Source organism: Aythya marila (assembly GCF_965140915.1).
Source record: "Aythya marila genome assembly, chromosome: 23".
Taxonomy (NCBI): Eukaryota; Metazoa; Chordata; class Aves; order Anseriformes; family Anatidae; genus Aythya; species Aythya marila.
Genome location: NC_139064.1, coordinates 349,669 through 367,831, shown reverse-complemented (window position 1 = coordinate 367,831; position 18,163 = coordinate 349,669).

Sequence of the window (18,163 nt, the reverse complement as noted above, 5' to 3'; positions counted from 1 at the left end):
AATCTGTGACACTTCTTTCGCTAAGCATCGTTTCTGCATCAGCCACTATCCAGTCTTAACTTGGAAATGGGAAGACCAGGATATACCTGCTGGGAACAACTAAATTTTTGGTGGATTTGTTCACAGGGAGCACCAACCTGAAACCCACCCACAGGACAAAAATCTGTGCACCTGGCCTGCTGGCATCTGCCAGGAAAAGCACAATTTCTTGCCAGGTACAAACACCAATTCCCAACATAAAATGATGCACTTGCAATTTACTCCTAACTCTTGAATAAAAGTTTTCTTGTTGGAAAGTATTCGGACTTCAAAATTTCTTGATTGCCTGGTCACATGCAAATTTTCCCTCCTTGCTCTTCCATTTTCTCTTACCCATTGTTATGTCCTGTTGTAAAGCAGACTGTTTGTTTCCTAGGCACCCTTAGCCAAGTCAGAAAGAGTTCGTCTAGAATCCACACAGAAAAAAAATGAAATCAAACATAATCCAGCAAAAATTTGGAATACCTGGCTGCTTTGGTTTAATGCTGATTTGAAGCTGAATAGTACTGGTGAAATGCTTCACCGATTTCCAAGAAATTCCTCCTGAATTCTCGCTTTTATTACCCACCATCTGAATCACAGTTGGAAAGAGTGTGGGAGGTGCTGGTAGGAAGCCTCTTGGCATTGCAGCCAGCTTCTGCATTGTGGGAAGAATGCATTTGTTAGCAAACTTCTTCCTGTAGATGTCCAACAGCCCTCCTCTGCCTGAGCTCACCCTCTCCGCTCAGGCCAAGGGTCTTTTGGGGCCGTACCGATCACACTGTGGGATGAGCAGGCTGGATTATATCACAGGCTTCGCTTGTCCACTGATCCACCTGCCACTATGACAGCTCTAGAAGAAGCCACTCAAACATTTAAAAGGTGGTTTGAACACTGTGAGGAACTTGGGTGGGGATGGGGACGCAGATTCCCATGGGTCACTCAAGCTTGGAGGAAAATTATTCACAAACGTGAAAGATTTTGTTTCACTGAATCTGCCTACTTGCTGTTGTCAGAAAAATTCACAGAGGTACAAACAGAAACACTGTTCCTGGAGACACCTAAATGCATCATGCTCAAAATGAAGGGTGCTTTAGAGGGGACACGTATTTGCCTTGCTTTTACTCATAGATAATGTCTGCCAGTAATTCTGTTTCATGCTATGAAGCTTGTAGCTCTGATTATTCCCTGTAGACTAGGTCTTTATAACCACTTGGAGATTCAGTCTTCAAAACACTAAAACAAACTGAGGCCGTTATGCTTCATTCCTCAGCTTTTCCTCTGGAAAGCTGAAATGACAGCTTTTCTCCCACTTTGTTACTGTGCAGGCCCCTGCCATCACCCCAAGGTCTCCTAGGGCTTCTCCTGACACCTTTACTGCATCTATATGCAATATTTTATGCCATATGATTCTGATCTGGCATGATATCCCTGCAATTATACATAGCTGTTGGTTGTCCTTTTAAATAAAGGCTGTGATCTTCATTTAATTTCTTTCCCCTTGTCTTCTAAATAAAGTAAAAATCATGAGACCATAACATCTGCTTTTGCCTGCTTCACTCCAACAAGACAATGATGAAATTCAAACATTAAAGGCAGGAGGAATTATTTTGACCTCATCTTCTCCTTAGGGGGAATTGAAGAAAACCATCTTGACTGGGAACTTCATCCCTCACCTCATGCCGCTGGTCACTGCATCCTTTCCTAGTGGGGTAGGCAGTTTCTTCAAAAGTTTTCTCAGGGATTAGCATCAGTTATGTGCATAAAAGCAGTGAGTGAATAAGCTGTGGCAGAAACAGAGTCATGTCCTGTTATGCTGTCCTTTACCTACACTGCAAATATTTGGCATAAGAGCCAGGCTATTTTTAATTGTCTTCAGAGCATCCAGCAGCATGGAAATAAACTCCAAGAATGAGAAAGCATCAGCTTGACTTTCCTGGGTAGAGGGAAATAAGTCATGACTCAGTTTTACTCTTACACCTGTGATAAACTTGGCAATATTTTTTATGATCTTCTTTATTTCAGCGAGGAACTCTGCGCAAGTATCAATAAAAATAAATATATATATATAAATCATGGAACTAATGTCTTTGAGCAGATGTGCATGGTAGGAAAGAAGGAAGAATCTGGGACAGAAAGTAAAGAGGCAACAAACACTTAATGCACTTGGCTTTCTAATAGCATTTTTGGATTCCTAGCACATGGTTTTGCCTGTCTCATTATAATTTGGTTTTGTGCCTAAATTTTTAATGCTGCTATGGTCTCCCAAGCACTACACTGAATTCTACTCACAACAGCCCCATGCTAAAGTGACATGTAACCCAGTTCTGAGTTCAGATAGATGTACCCCAAGATCTCAATTTCATTGAAGCAGTAAATGGTGATTTTTGAAAATATATTTCTGTGCCTTATTTAGTGCCAACAATGCAAGAAAATCACCCCTAGGGTGTTCTTTTAGATCTGCAGATCTAACTATAGGTCTATAGATATATGGTTTATAACTCCAGATTTTGAGTCTCCATTTAAAAATACAGTCACATCCTCCATCCTGTTCTAGTTACAAGATTAATGGTCCTCCCTTTGAGAACTTCTAGGATTTGTTTTCTTACTTTTTAATGATGCTGCTAGTGTGGGACTGGTCAAATGTCTTCACTCCTTGCTGACCCAAAACTTCCACCTATGAGGAAAATGTTATTGGTATCTACAACTGGGAGGGGGAGCAAGGAAACCCACTGGAGTATTGCCTGTGCACCCAGAATGCCCTAAAGTACAATCTTAACACCAAAACCGTCAGGTAGAAAGGTGGAAGACTCTCTGTGAACTGCCAGTGTTTCCATAAAATATTTATTTATTTATTTATTTATTTTGCAGGGGACCGGACTTGATGGTATAAAAGGCCTCCTGTGGCTCTCTGTTGTGTGCCAAGGAAGTATGTGACACGGAGGAAGGGTCTATAAATTAGATTCCCTGAATTTCCCACAACATGCTGCTAGTCCCTATTTATTGTACCAGTACAAGTACTGGATATCTCTTCGGAATGCAAACCAGTTTGGAAGGAAAATACTGTAATAATTTGCACTTCATTCGTTCTCATCCTCCTCTGCTTTTTGTATCAGACACCTTTTTAATTAGAATTCTGTGATAATGAAATTTTGCTTGGGGAAAATTGATTTTGCTATTAAAAAGTTACTCTAAAGTAACTAGGATTTGAAACAGTAATAGGTGTGAAAGACCAAAGCAGAAAATAAAATGTATTTGAACATAATCATATTATGGTTTTCCATTAGAACTTAAATTATGTGTTGAATACAGCAGCTTTGAAAGAAGTACTTCCCAATCCTCACCCTGAAAAGGACCGGTGTCTTGGAGCATGGTGTTTAATGAACTACCTTAATGGTGAGGAACTTCTGTACTCATAAACTGACACCTAAAATCTAGGACACGACATCTTCCCAGTATTAATTCAAAATGAATGCTAATAAAACTCTAGAGGACAGAAATCACATCTGGGAAGAGCCACATGTGCCTGAGGGCAAACAGGACTAGTGTTGCTGTTCCTGAAACCCACAAGGTCCAAGGGCGAGGTGGAAGGTCAGGCTATGCACAGCACCTGGGGTGCACAGGCTTACAGGGAGGGAAGTGAGAATTAGGCAGACTCACAAAGGGCCATGCAGGAGCCAGAAACTGGTTTGGTTTGGTTTGGTTTCAGAAATTGCCCTCCCTTGCTTTGGAGGTTGTTTCCTGTTCAGCTCATGGGAGCAACCACTGCATTGTCTCTGATGTAGCTGGAGGAGTGTAAGCGCTGTGAGACCGACATTGCCTGTTCCTTTTTTTTTTTTTTTTTCTTTTTAAAAAAGAAAGATTCATGGACTGACTATTTGCTTGCCTCACCCCATTAACTCCCTAACTGCCCAGCAAACCAGGAAGAGAATAACATCACTTACTCTTGCTGATGTTAACAGGAAAAATGTATTGTTGGCAAATAATAAATACTTCACATTTACGAGTTTGTTTTTGCACATAGATTAATGGGTCGTGGGTGGAAATTATGCAGTTATAATGCACCTTTCACCAAGGACATCAAAATGTTTTAAGGGAATGGATCTTTAGTGACCCCACTGTGGTGTGCTAAGGAGGCAAGGGATGTCCCTTTCTTGCTAAATGCTTTATATGGATTTTTTTGTTTTTGTCTTTTTTTTTTTTTTTTTTTTCCCTGCTGTTCAAATTCCATTCCACAAGCTGAAGAAATATAAGAAGAAGAAATCCTTGCAATTTGGTGGAAGGATGAGTCCTTAGCTCTTCTGCTACCACCCTGCAATGGAAGGCGCAGCTCAGCCAGCAACTTAATCCAGAATAGCAGTAGACTTCCAAAGCACGTGCCCTGATTGTCACAGAGTGCATAACCTGGGCTCCTTTCAGAAGAAACTGAACAGGAAAATGGGCTCAGTGCACTCTCATAATGTGTTAACCTTTCTCAGGCTGGCAACAATCAGCTAAGAGAGGGTTGCAGGGTCCTTACACACCAGGTGTCCATAATCAGGCAGTTTCCTGCTACCCACTGCCTCCTTCTGAAGGACAGTCAACTGAATCCTCCCCCTGCACACCCTAAATACAACCACCACGAAAAGAAAACCTCCTGTAACTCTGGTCGCAATAAATACAGTCACATATTTCAGCTCCCCCCATGTCAGCCTGGTCATTTTGATTTAGTCTTTCTGAGGTTTATTCGTCTATCCCACACACAAGCCCATACGTTGGTTCTGGAAATCAATGCTTTAAACTGGAAAGATGTCATTTATCTAGACAGCATTGCAGCATATTCCTTGTAAAGATTCCAATAGATTTGTAAGCTCCAGAGTTTATTGGTATAGATGGCCACATAACTGAAGTATTATCTTAGCAGAAACTGCTTCAGGTACATTGATGGATTTCTGCGCAATGAAATTGTATGATCAATCATAGGATTCAGCTGCAGAAAGCAAAACCGTGTTGATGTATCTCTGCCATTAGAAAGACATTTTAAACAGTTGCCTTCTATCTTGACTGTCATGAGTCTGGAAATCCTGATGCAAGCGCTTTCCTAGTCCAGCCAGATGAGGGCTGATGAGGTCTTACTCTGATGAGGACACCATTTTCTGAGATGGGGTAGGGCTCCCTGTGCAAATGTGCACGACACACACAAAAAAGGTATATTTTCAGCTAGAAAGAGTTATTCAGGCAGCTGTCACTTGTGGGTAAGAGACTTAGGCCCAGAAATTGGTCCAAAGGAAGTAAAGTGCTCATGTTTGAGTTCATTCTTCGTGTTTCAGCTACCCTGGTAGATGCTGGTGCTCGGCACTCAGTTCCAGCATTGGGCACAGTAAGATGGCAGAGGTCATAATAACCCCCTGTGACTCGTGGGATGACAGCACGTCCTTATCTGCTTGCCCAGGTTGGGCTTGGTCCTGCTACTCTTAACCTTGTTATCTTTCCACCTCTTGTAAATGTCAATCTAAACAGCCCTGGAAAGGCAGAATCTCACAAGAAACAATGCTTTGAATCAGAGAAATATGAAAGGTGTCAGGACTCAGTACTTGAATTGTTCCCCACTTCCTCAGGCCAGAATTTCCCCACAAAACATAAAGACCTGCAAAACAAGGGGGAGATGGTGGATTTTGGTAGTGCAGCACCTACCTGATAACTTAATAATTAAAAATATGGTAAAAAGAGGTTCATTTTGATGACATGTGCATAATAGTCAGAATAGGGGTAATCTAAAAGAGAATACCCTGTCCTCTAGTGCTAATATATCATTAGATTAATTAAATAAATAAATAAAGTAAGTAAGTAAAAAACAGCTCATCCTTTTAAGTGTCTGGTACCTGATTTTTATTGGTCCAGAGCCCATAAAAGTTCTCACAGGGATGAGGCAGACATACTTAAATCAATCAAACAGAACATTTCCTCATCCCTTTCCCTGACCCTATAGGAGTACCTTTATGGTCTAATATATTTTTGACTAGGCTGACTTTTATAAAAGTGCTTTGGCATAAGTGGTTATAAATGTGTATCATCTGCTCTTTATAATACATTAGCTCATTAAAATAATTGTCTTAATTTGATTGTTAAAGTGATTAATAGGGCAAGTGTTAAAGGAAATTAATACTCCAAACTGAAGCATAACTGCAGCCGAAAAATAACTCCACTGAATTGATGTGGTAACAAGGTAGAGGCTTGTGCTTAATGAACCTTGGGAAGTTTTACATATAATGGCAGGTGGAAGACAGGATGAAGACTGTTCCTCTGTGAAATGTGCCTGGGATGGGTCTGTGACCTGACCCCAGAGCCCTCTGTCCAGCCCAAACATGACCAGACCAGGGACTGAGGAAATTGGCCAGTGTGATATTAAGGATAAAGAGATGCAGATCAAATTTAGCAAGATTTTACACCGTCCCCTGCAGCATTTGTATCTTGAAGCTAGGGAAGGATGGGTCCCATGAACAGGCTGTTATGTGGGTCAAAAGTGTGCTGGCTCACCAGGCTTAGAGGATACTGTAGCATGACTAATGTCTGGAAATCCATATTAAGGCCCACTTCCACTAGTGACCTGGATGATGGCACAGAACATATATCCGCAGAAAAGATGAGGATGATGCAAGACCAGGGAGGATGACAAAAGCAGAGGGATGTTGCTAACGTGACTAATGGCAGAACATCAGTCCAAAGGGACTATCCTACAACATCACTCCTCAACCAAATGGAGGCTACAGCATGTTGTTTATAAAACTTTTACTAATTACAGAACATTTCCATGCTTCATCTATCACCTTTCTTTCACACAGGATCTTCCACTGCTTTCAAATGTCATACCCAATGCAAGAGCCCATATTGCAATTAACGAATACACGATCTCCCAGGTATCTGCTAATAGACTGCATTTAATTCTTGCCTCTCATTTCTGGCTTTTAGACCACCTTTGGATGGAAAAGAAAGGAAGTAAAATAGAGAGTCAACTTGAAAAGCAATTCTTTCCTAGCAAAGCAGCCTCTTCTTTTAATTCAAGATCTAACGTATTCTCCCAGTAAATTCTGTTCCTTTTCACAGGCTAAGAATAGCAGTGACTTTACACTCAGCGTGCCGTTTGATCCATGTAAAATGATGAAATATTAAATGTATACTCTTTAAAAATTCCCCCCAGATAACCGGTTGCCAATCAGTTTCTCCAGCAAACCCATGACAACGACAGAGACGGGTTCCTCACAGAAACTATTCTTTCACATATGTTGGAATTTGGAAGGATGCCACAGCCTCTCGCACTGAGTAACTGAGTTATACAGTGTGTATTGTAATATCAAGCCATATATAGTAACACCGAAGAATGTCAAACAGCCATTTATTACTGAGATAATAGAAATCAGGGCTGTTTTCTCCCTGTGTGTGATACTCATTTACTGCTCTCTCCTCCACTGTCATTACACTCACACCTCCCTTTCCAGCTAAGCAATCATTCATATTAAGGCCTATTATGCACTATCTCTATTTGGAAATAGTTTATATTCAAGCTTAGAAATTAAGGGATCTATTCAGCCATTGATGTAACAGGCCTTGGAAAAGTCTCTTTAAAAGGCAAAAGCAAAGCTGCAGCATGGAGGGAACTGTAGCAAAAGGAAGAGGCTGGATTTCCAGGCTTAAAAGCAAGAGATGAGAATCATCATTCCCTAAGACAGCTTGTGCAGGGTGGTGCGATGCCCACCTCCCAGGGAACAGAGCTCAGCCGTGCAGAGCAGGGAGCCCAGCAGTGCTAGGGGCAGCATTAGGCAGCAGGTGGCTGCAATGGATGGTGCTGGCCCAGAAAAGGGTCAGCACACAACAGGATCCTGGGCTTTGCAGAGCCAAGGACATGAGAGCAAAGGAAAGACCTGACAGGCTAGGCGGCACTCTTGTCTGTCCCACTCTGCTAACTGCTTTGTCCTGAAGGACAGAGAAGTAGTTTTCTGTGCCACCAACCAACAGCTGGGGGAATTTCTCCTGGCAAAGCTCAGTTCCCGTGCCGTGACCTGCGAAGGAGGGAGCAGTGGCATCACTAACCCTGATGCCCAGAGTACAAAACCACCTGAATCTGCCGGCTCTGAGAGATTCACGTGTGAAAATAAATAGTTCTTTGATTCCAGGTGGAATTGGCCATTTTCTTTTTTTTTTTTTTTTTTTGTTTTTTTATTTTTTTTTTTTTTTGTTTTGTTTTTGTTTTCAAACCCTCAAAAGAAAGGGCTTTCCCCCTTGGCGATGCTGTGAATTCCTACTGAAAAGTCACTTCACATTTTTTGCAGCAGACCCGACTTTTACATGGCAGCAGTGGTTTTGCACTCATGTGAACTCCAGCATTTGTGTCTGTGGGGAGAAAAGTCATAGCTGGAATGAAAATCGTTTCACATTTTCTGTCTTCAAAGAGATTTTTTTTTCTCCCTTACCTGTTTTGCTGCTCTGATAGCGCTTCCCACATTTCATCATTTGTGCAATCTAGAAATTGTTGTTCTGTTCATTCCAGCACTGCTAGATCAGAAGGGGAGAAGAGGAAGACTTAATACCTGTTCTTGCTTAATTTTCAGGAGCTATGGAAATGAACAGACAAATGATTGTGATTGAAGGACCATTGAATATTACCATAAGCAGTAAATTCTTAGGAAAGTGGGTATGAATACTGATCACACTGCAGCTGCAAGAGGTAAAGTTTCTGGAATAGAAATGAAAGGCTGGAGTTTTATGCAGTTTGCTTTCAATTCCATTTACAGTTATTTCTTGTTTTTATATCCTGTTTTATTGAAATCCATTTTTTACTTTAATGTTTTTGACTTGAGGATAGGTTTTTGCCTTGAGAGCATGAATGAAATGCCACACTGTAAAGTGCCAGTTAAAATTATCAATGCAAATACTGCAGCGATGGTTTTATGAGTCCCTTGGCATTTTTTCCCCTAAGTGTTTCTGGGTTAAGAGTATTTATTTGGCTTAGTGCAAACAGAAACTCATGCCTCATAATTTGATTACTGTGTCAAAAGGTAGTTACTGTTTTTGCACCTGTCTCGGTGCTGTTCTGCTGTTTACTTACTCTGTGGATTTTCTTTCATTACATATTCTCAAGGAATTTTGTGATGGATTAATCAGTCTTAGAGACTGAAATGTTTTGCTTGACCCCAGATAAGATGAATGTAGGCAAATGTAGCACGTATTCCTTCAAGGCAGGCAGAGCATGGTGCTTACTGGGTTTACCTGCCGTGAAAGTAAGTTTTACCTTTAGCTGAGGAAGAATAAATGTCTTTTCCATTCTCTGTCTGCTGAACCTGCCAGTAGTGGGTACATAGAGCAACACAGAAGTGGGTGAAGAATGGGAAAAACAAACAAACAAACAAAAAACTAAGGATATTAGGCTGGGTCCTCCAAAGCCACTGAGACCTCAATATAATGGTGAGATCCTGCACTGGAAAACTTCAGCATTGTTTGCCACAAACCTTCCTGGAACTTTATGGGAACTACATGCTTCAGGCATCACAGAGAAGCCTGCAGAGGATTCGGAAGGATTTCCCTGCTTTTGGCTCAAGGAAGAGGTTCCCTTGTACAGGGGAATGGAAAGAGTGGCAGAAAAGGCCCTAGAACAGGGTTAAGATCTGTGATAATAAGCTGAGAGGTACACTTATAACAACTGGAAGAAGTCAGGAGAGACTTCTTGAAAAGAACTGAAAAATCTTCAGATCAATAGACCATTTACTTCAGAATGCATCTTTGCATGTTTCAGATATAATTCCCTGTGGCTTATGATATGGCTGCAGTGCTTCATTACAATTCTACTCCAAATAGATTTAATAGAGTGCAGAAAGTACACTTTTCTTGTAAACCATCTTGCTATCTAAGGATTAAGAGGGCAGAACAAAAGGGGCAAGGAAATAAACATTGGATTAATTTAATATTTTGAGAAATTGCTCCGTACGGGTAAGTCTTAACAGTGTGTACCAGGGTTTTGCAGCCCTTGGCAAATGGAGCAGAAAATGTTACACAGCTCATAGCCTACAAACACTCATGAACCCTAAAGCAGTTGAGGATTTTATAACTCAGCTTGGGCAAGCCCATCTGAACAAGTATATTGGATTCTATAGGGGGAAAAAAAATAAAAATGAGTGTAAGGGAAAAGCAGCAAACCATGCACAAGAATGAAAGATGGCAAAAAGACAGAGAATGAGTCTTTTTGCTATTTATTCATGTAAGGTCCCAGCTAGACATCTTGATCTCCTTGCTGTAAGCTTCATGTACACACAGGCAGAGGATGAGTTGAGGATTACAGCATTCACAGGACCTCTCCTCAGTTACCCAGACCAGTACCTGGCTGGAAGGTGCACTGGGATAAAGAGGGCAGTGCAGGGTGGGGGTGGCAGGAAAGGGGACCAGAAAACAGCACTGAACTCTTCACTTTCTAAATACTTCCATACGGGCCTTATAGAAAAATTCAGTACACTGAAGGAAGGTATTGCTTGTTTAACGGCACGTGTAAGTAAAACAGAGCTGTTCTTGGCCAAAATTCTAAGTGTAGGCAAGAAGCACAGTCTGTTTCTTCTTCTTCTTCTTCTTTTTTTTTTTTTTCCCTCTTGCCTTTCAGTCCAGATATTACTGTAATTATGTGCTCTGGGCAGGCAGAACTGGCTCCAGCAAGCCCCCAGGAACAGTCACAAAATGTGTGTTAGTTCCTGTGGAACACTTAGATGAAAACTGACATTTTTAATTGCCATCTCTTTTTCTTTTTGCAAACATTTTTGGCCTTTTCACTGAAAACATCCTATGATCAAATCAAAACAAAGCCGATCTTGACTAACAAAAATAAACATAAGTTTATATGTGGCAGGGACAAAGGTCATCTCCCTCTTGGATGGATCTAACTGCCCATCAGCTTTTGCTGGCCGACCTCCAGCGCTCCAGCCACTCTTGCTCCCTGGTTTTCATTCATGCCTCGGTAGTTTGTTTCTCTTGATGTATTTCCAGGCTCTCTGGCTCACTGGGGTTTCCCGAGGATGACTGCATGCTCCTCCCGCAGTGTGCTGGAAGATGCTTGACATCATCTCAGCCACCGTTAGGTAGGCAGCAGCAACCTTTATTCCAGGTACTGGTTCCAACAGCGAGCTGGCTAGCTCTTGGTGTTCCAATGAAATCTGCTTCTTATCAGAACTGCATTAACCAAGAGCAAGACCTTGGGAAGGAAGATGCCAGCTAATATACCTCGCTGGGTGCAGCAGCATCTCCATTAGCTAAAGAGAGGCCAAGTGCTCCTCCTTGTGACTGAGACAGAGGTTTCCAGCGATGAGGAGCTGCATGGCTGACAGGTACTGTGCTGTCCCCAGAGCCAGGCTGAGACGGGTGACCTGCTGCACTTAATCCAGACCCTTTCAGGACTGCCTTGGGTGCTGCCAGCCTGCCCACGAGGCACTCTGCTTGTCTCTGTTACTGCACATGAAGGTTTGGGGTTTGCCTTGAGCATCCTGCTGTGTTAGTGAGAGCATTGTGTGTGTGCGCTCACTGTCTACTCACCTGCATCTCTGGCATCAGCTCTTTTTCTCATAGGCAACTCCATAAAGCACTTCACAGAGCAGCTATATTAAACAGATTGCAATCTGAATTTTTTTTTTCCTCCTTAAAGGATTGCTTCTGGGGCAAAAGAGAAGGGCAGTAAAATATTATCTCCTGAACAAGCTCAGCTTGCCCAGCTTGTAGCAGCTTTCTAAATGCTTGCCTGTAGTAAGGAATGATTGTAAAAGATGGGAGACTGGTGGCTGGATGTGTTTTTGTGAAAGTTTTATACAGCAAGAACTTCATTTTTCAAAAGCTATTTCATTACATTCAGAGCGGTTGAAGACCAGAGAGGAGGCAACAACAGAAACGTGATAAATGACAGCAGCTAGACACTGGGTGGACACAAGAAATGGGTTCGCTACAGTCTGTAGCAGCCTGACCTTCTGACTTCTCTGACGTTGACCTTGCAATGAGAGCATCTGGCTGCGTGTCCTATTGGAAGTATGTCCCCTGCTCTACCAATTTAATTCTGGTTGTCTTCAGCATCTATGCTTTACACAGAGCCACTTCCGTCATATTCCTCAAATGCAATCAAGGCCATGCAGAGGAAAAGATGTAAAGAAACAGCATTGCCCTGATAGTCCTAATTCACAAAAAAAAAAAAGAAAAATAATTATTAAGTGGTCTAAGAGTAGCAGCTGTGATGTGTGAACATCAAAGGCAGCCAGGCCTCCTTTCTTCATCTCTAACTAGCTGCTCTGAGATGCGGCAGGCACTGGCTGGGGGCTACAGCAGGGTGACAGTAACTGAGCCAGGGAGCTTGGGTGAGCGAGCGAGCTCTCTGTTAATTAGGCAGCTCCCCAGGGACCATGGATCCCTAGGTGCTGGAAATGCACAGATTTCCTTTGCGCAGCCCCTGAAGAAGTATTTATTTTCCCTCCAAACACAAAGAGAGAAGGGAGAAAAATGCTGACCTCGAAAAAAGACCGAGTGTTAAAAGACTCCCTGGCGTGGATGATAAAGAGTGGAAGCAACGCAGGGACCTGCTTCCAGTTTGGCTTCGGAGGATGGCACAAACACTGTGGATGAGACAGTCTCCGTAAGTGCCCCCTCTCTGAGAAGCAGTAAATTACAACTTTGCCTAACAGACAATTACCCTTGACTGTAAGCAAGGGTGCCTAGTGAGCCCTGAAAAGCCCAGGGCTGAAAACCTACCCTCCTTAGTTCTGCTCCCTGCTCCAGCCGGGCAGTGCAGTTTCCAACTGAAACAAAGGCTGAGAGTGTTTTAATCTTGATTACACCGCTGAGCCTTGGTGCAGCCCTGAGGGATTCCCCAAAAGGTCTTGCTCTATCCTACCCATCTGCAAAACCAAGATAAACGAGGGGTGTCCTGAGCCTTCATTAATACTTGCAGGAGTACTTTGAAGTGCCCAGTGCACCGTGCTGCAGAGTGCCTGGCACTGAAGCTTTTGTAGCCCCAGATGCCAGCAGCAGCCCCCTAGGTGCCCAGCCCCTCTGTGGAGACACCCTGGTGGCTGCTGCTGGGGCTCAATCTCTGCCTTTGACATTCATTCTGCACCTTTGCTACGCAACCAGAGCTCATGCTGCGGAAAGGTGCCTAATCGTTTTTGATGCCTCCGGCTTTTTTTGCTCTTGGACACTCAGCTGGGAAATGGGATTTAAATTTGCAAAAGTGAGTGTTGCAGCCTCGGTACCAAGGAGCCCCTGGTGATGGGAACAAGCCCGAGAGCAAAGAAAACAGATAAATCCACAGAGCCAGCTGCTGGGGCTGCAGTCATTTGCACCTGGCTGCCATGCCCCTGAGCTCTTCTCTTGCACAGAGCTGAAAGGCAGCCAGATGGGTAAGGGGCCAAAGCACTGAGGAGTCCGGAGATGCTGGCATGTAGCAGACAATAACAATAAAATCCTGGTTCCCAGGTGTGTGATGAAAAACAGAGAGGGAATAAAAGTGATTAGCAGGACTGCAAATTCTAATGGTAGCTTAGGCTGGGATGTTAAACATACTCTGGGCTTCCAGAGGCCTGTATGAAGTAGGTGTAGACACAGCTTACAAACCCATCCAAAATCCCTGTGGGAGCAGAACTTGGCTGCATGTCGGGATGGCTCCTGCATCACCTGCAGTGCAAGACTTTGCCCTGGTTCTTCGAAAACTGAGTGACAGCAATCTCCCTATTTGTATTTTTCTAACAAGAAAATAAAACTTGGAGGTTTAAGAGTATCTCTGTGTTGTTTTAACTAAAAAAGTCTACATTAAATTAGTGGTAGTGGCTGTTTATGGACTGGGCTCCTGTACGATGAACAGGAGCAAGTCTTGCTTGGAGCAAGCTGATTTGTTGCATATAGCAAAATGGTAAATTGCGAAAGGAGAGAGCATAATTCACATGGGAGCATTCAGTCAGTAGCCAGAGTAGCCCAATTAATCAGCAAATGATGTATTTTCTTTATTGCCCTAGTGGAAAGGGAACACAAGCTGAGGTTTAGACCAAGAACAACTTGTCTCTAGTTTTTCTAAAGCCCAAATAATTGTACTCCACAGAAATTGTGCTGCTTTCCTTTGTAGGAAATTTCTCAGGCATCTCTCAAAAAGAGCCATGGCAAGTCTCTTCTACTCATCAGAACAATTTGCCTTCCTAAATGAGGGCAAATAGGGAAGGAGAGCTCATCAGTCACGATGCTATACTGGGGCTGTTAATTCCATTTATGCCTTTATCCCAGCCACCCAGTGCTGCTGTGGAGGGGCTCTGCTGTCCCTGGGCTTCAGGTGCCACCGCTGTCCATAAGGTGCTGTCCCTGCCTGGCTCAGGGAGAGCAGCCTGAGCTCAGGGTGCCAGCTCCACACTGCTGGAGCTGTTCTGCCCGCTCCTGATGAAAGTGCAGCTCCGGAGATATTCTTGAATGTTTTTAAATGCAGTGCAAAAGGAAGAGAGCTGAAGTTAAACAAAGCAATTATTTCCAAACTTGAGCTTTCACAATAGTGACAAATTGTAATCACACCCTTTGAAACCTGCAATTACAAGCAGTTCCCACTAACCCTTTGCCCTCCTCTGTTGTTATAGATGGAAAATGAGCCACAAGGCATTAGCCATTACTTCTCTTTTGTTTCTTGATACTCAGCAGAACTTCCCCGAACTTGCCAGGAGCATTATTTTTCTACTCCCCAGAGTGTTTGGAGCCCCTGGAAAAGCCTAGGTAAGATGGCCCTGGCTGAGATGGCTCAGCACTCCTCTGGTTAAAATGGATACTCCAGGAAAAGAAAACAAGTAGATGGCTTTACCCTTTTCACAAAGCCAGTTCTGGAAATTCATGCCTGTCCTGGAGTTCATGCATTGTTTCAAAAATTCATGTAAAATGGGGTGGGCTTGGGAAACTGCCAAGGCTAAATCATGGCATAGAAATAGTCCTCAACTGGGCTTAACATGGTGCAAACACAACAGGAAAGGGAAAAGGTGGTTTAACCACAGCCTGTAAGCGTTGGAGGGGAAGATCTCAGAGATGACAAACCTTTTTAGTTTAATAGATGGAGGCACAAGAATTTTCAGGTGTCAGAGTAATTAAGCAGTAGGAGCTTAACGAGAGATGTGGGCCATTCCCCATCTCCTGGAGTATGCCCACCAGGGCTAGATGTTTTTCCAGGACAAAACAGCCATTTCCTTCATAAAGCAGGTGATATTTGAGCCAAGAACCTGTGGCTTGTGCCCACCTCTAATGGAAGAAGTAGGTTGAAGTCCCCTGCTGCTCCCTGCAAGGATCCCTCTGAGCAGTGGCTCTCCAGCAGTGCAATAGCAAAGGGCTAGCAGGACAGAATCTGCTCACATTACTGCTTTGTGTTTGGACACAGACTGCTTTGGGAAGGACAAAGAGCTGCAGCTCCTTTGCTTGTACAATAACCATGTGTTTCTCCTTAAGACTTTTGTCTGCCCAAAACCTGATGATAGAGCCCATATGGGCTCCTTGTCTACAGCTGGCTCCTGGAGAGCTGCTGATTGCTTTTGGTGAGGGGACACAGAAGTTGCATGCAGACCACCTGAATGCTTTATATGCTGAGGATGGGGACAGGTCATTCTGCAGGGCAGGACCAAAAAATGTCACTTCTGAGCACCAACTTCAGCACCAAATTCAGTAACTCGGGGTCTGCACAAATCCCTGTCAATCGATTTGCTCAAAGAAAGAGCAAAGGGCTTGTTTCACTCTGCTTTTCTTTAGCAGCCTTCACTGGGCAATAGTGCCATGGGACAGCAGCTACCCAAAATCCTGATGCCAAAGCCTGTGCCCAGCTGCATGACACCTGGTGGCACCCCTTGGAGCTCAGCACTCTTCAGAAGTGAGTTACTGCAGCACAGGGATTTGTTAGTGGCTGCCAACAAAGATGTAAATACAGAGAATGGAAATCTTATAGTGTGTGGTGAGCCCCGGCTAGCCTTGAAACTCCTGCTCCTGAATAAATAGTGCTGATGCATTCAGCTCAGGTTTCCCTTCCACAGCTTTCACCAGAGAATAAAGAGATCCCAAGCAGAGAAGGAAGCAGCAGGTCAGGATTCCTCACACACCCAGCTCAACTCACCTCTTCCCCTCCCCTGCTCCTATGCCAGGCTTCAATGCCAGATACTTTCAGAGAAGCAGCTCCTCTGTCAGTTATCCCAGCAGCTCTTGTGATGCACAGAATGTGAAGAAGAAAGGAGAGAAGCAAGTGGCTGGTGCTGATGGACAGACTGTAGTGAGCAGTGCCCTGCAACAAGGGCACACAAGGGAGTGCACAGAAACATCTGGCCCACAGTCTGTGGGCATCTGAACTCAAGGAAGGTGTCATTAAAAATTTGTATTTCTCCATATGCAGAAGAAAGGACAAAAAGCATTACACAAATACATCTCCCAGCACCTGACTGAGTGTGGTTTCCAGTGAAAATGTTGCTCAGCTTTGTTACCTGCAGTTTAGGGGGGCTTGGGGACTCCGGTGGGGAATCAACACACTCAGGAAGCAAAGTGCCTACATGGGTCTAGGGAGATCCCTGACTCCCAAGCAGATGGGGAACGTCCCGCTTCTGTCTATCCTGCTTCCCCAGAGAATTTAGTGAAGCACAGATATTCAACAGGGATTCATCCTGCCTTGTGCAGAGCTACAGCCATTTCCAGGTTTTGGAGAGGAAATACTGGCCAGGGCAGTGAGCTCGTCCTCTGACATTTCTAACAGCTCCCTATCAATTTTAATTTTAACTGAAACAATCAGAGTTGTTCATAAACCCAGGAAGGCCTTAAACTGAGATGTGGATGTCTTAAAATGACAGAGATGAGGAAGGGGATAATCCAGCACTGCAACTGCAAGAGCATCCTCTGGTAGAAATAATATCAAACAATCACAGTAGGTTCATTAATCTTGTGATTATTTCGGCAGCAGATATGTCAGCCAGCATTACAGTTTCCAGCTGTTGTGGTCGGTACGCAGCTCACAGCAATTGAGGGGCACTGGAGGATCTTTAAAAAGGCCTCTGCCTAAATCCCCACACGTACTTAAAACAATTCTCCAAATTGGTTTTGCTTCCCAGTGCTTGTGGCCTGCCATAAATCTCATGGTTACCTCGGCCCACATCACAGAACCAGGCTTGGAAAGACGCGAAGCCTTGAGGAATCACGGAAAGCTCTGTAAAATCAGGGTATTAATGCTGCAAGGGTCTGATTTCATGGAGGCTGGCAGTTTGGCATCGGGAAGCTGGCTGCTGACGAGCCCCTCAGAAAGCACCGGTGGTGCCAGAGGTGTGTGTCCGTGCACGTGTCTCCATGGGTTGTACCCGCACGTGCACACTGTGAAAGCGTTCTTTGCATATGCAGTCCCAGGAAACCCTTGTGTGGGGCAAATCTCCCAAATTTCCAGGTTGTTGGTGGTAAAAGTTTATTAGCACTGAAGATTTTCTGTGCCCAGCTGACAGCAGGAATATATTTTTTGCAGGAGTGTGCTGAAAGCCCCTGCCATCCATGTCGCAGCAGAAAGCAGTGCCTGCAGCCCAGCTCCGCCGGCTTTGTTTAAACCAACAGATTTATTTATGAGCCCCAAAATGGAAACTCCTACCTATCTTAAGAGCAAAACCTCACTCTGAGGAGAGTTGAAATGTCATCTCCTTCCAAGTGCCATCCAGAGAGATAATAATACAGATAATAATCCATTCCTGTTTTAAATTACCCATCATACCTAATGCTCCTGCTAGTTTTTTTTTTTTTTTTTCTGAAGCTAGCATTTGACTTGACATTTGGATTTGGCTATAACTGCCTCTTGCTGCAGGTACGAGCAGTGTGTCATCGCCTTGCTGCAATCCACCTTGTGCTGGCTCTAACACCCCCAGGAGCTGTCCCACAGTGGTGGGCAGAGAATGAGGCTGCAGAGCTCCTGGTGCCAGGAGCCAGCTCCACCAGCAAGGACTGAGCACCCTGCAGCATGGGAGCTCTGCTGGCATGCAGCTATAAGCTGTACATAAATTATACCCTCACAGCTACAGACTGAACAGCTCCGGTCTCAGCCTCGTCCTGCAGTTTTGCTGCTGTCCCTGCACTGGGTTTCTTCTGTCTGAGAGCTGCTTGGGTAACTCTCAGGAAAAAAGTTTGGAAGCAG